Below are 1,671 nucleotides of genomic sequence, written 5' to 3'. Positions count from 1 at the left end.
CAGTATTAATTTACCATCCTTACAAACCACTTAATGTAAATGTGCATTACTGTATTTTACATAGGCTGGTCCTCTACAGTGAGGGAAGAAAGTATTTGATCCCCTGCTGATTTTGTACATTTGCCCACTGACAAAGAAATGATCAGTCTATTATTTTAATGGTAGCTTTATTTGAACAGTGAGAGACAGAATAACAACAAAAGAATCCAGAAAAACTCAAAAATGTTATCAATTGATTTGCATTTTAATGAGGGAAATAAGTATTTGACTCCTCTGCAAAACATGACTTAGTACTTGCTGGCAAAACCCTTGTTGGCAATCACAGAGGTCAGACGTTTCTTGTAGTTGGCCACCAGGTTTGCACACATCTCAGGAGGGATTTTGTCCCACTCCTCTTTGTAGATCTTCTCCAAGTCATTAAGGTTTCGAGGCTGACGTTTGGCAACTCGAACCTTCAGCTCCATCCACAGATTTTCTATGGGATTAAGGTCTGGAGACTGGCTAGGCCACTCCAGGACCTTAATGTGCTTCTTCTTGAGCCACTCCTTTGTTGCCTTGGCTGTGTGTTTTGGGTCATTGTCATGCTGGAATACCCATCCACAACCCATTTTCAATGCCCTGGCTGAGGGAAGGAGATTCTCACCCAAGATTTGACGGTACATGGCCCTGTCCATCGTCCTTTTGATGCGGTGAAGTTGTCCTGTCCCCTTAGCAGAAAAACACCCCCAAAGCATAATGTTTCCACCTCCATGTTTGACGGTGGGGATGGTGTTCTTGGGGTCATAGGCAGCATTCCTCCTTCTCCAAACACGGCGAGTTGAGTTGATGCCAAAGCGCTCCATTTTGGTCTCATCTGACCACAACACTTTCACCCAGTTGTCCTCTGAATCATTCAGATGTTCATTGGCAAACTTCAGACGGGCATGTATATGTGCTTTCTTGAGCAGGGGGACCTTGCGGGCGCTGCAGGATTTCAGTCCTTCACGGCATAGTGTGTTACCAATTGTTTTCTTGGTGACTATGGTCCCAGCTGCCTTGAAATCATTGACAAGATCCTCCCGTGTAGTTCTGGGCTCATTCCTCACCGTTCTCATGATCATTGCAACTCCACGAGGTGAGATCTTGCATGGAGCCCCAGGCGGAGGGAGATTGACAGTTCTTTTGTGTTTCTTCCATTTGCGAATAATCGCACCAACTGTTGTCACCTTCTCACCAAGCTGCTTGGCGATGGTCTTGTAGCCCATTCTAGCCTTGTGTAGGTCTACAATCTTGTCCCTGACATCCTTGGAGAGCCCTTTGGTCTTGGCCATGGTGGAGAGTTTGGAATCTGATTGATTAATTGCTTCTGTGGACAGGTGTCTTTTATACAGGTAACAAACTGAGATTAGGAGCACTCCCTTTAAGAGTGTGCTCCTAATCTCAGCTCGTTACCTGTATAAAAGACACCTGGGAGCCAGAAATCTTTCTGATTGAGAGGGGGTCAAATACTTATTTCCCTCATTAAAATGCAAATCAATTTATAACATTTTTGACATGCGTTTTTCTGGATTTTTTTGTTGTTATTCTGTCTCTCACTGTTCAAATAAACCTACCATTACAATTTTAGACTGATCATTTCTTTGTCAGTGGGCAAACGTACAAAATCAGCAGGGGATCAAATACTTTTTTCCC

The sequence above is a fragment of the Salmo trutta genome, chromosome 17 (assembly GCF_901001165.1).
Source record: "Salmo trutta chromosome 17, fSalTru1.1, whole genome shotgun sequence".
In the NCBI taxonomy this organism is placed as follows: Eukaryota; Metazoa; Chordata; class Actinopteri; order Salmoniformes; family Salmonidae; genus Salmo; species Salmo trutta.
The sequence above is the reverse complement of the archived record's forward strand: the minus strand, read 5'-3'. Positions refer to the sequence as shown.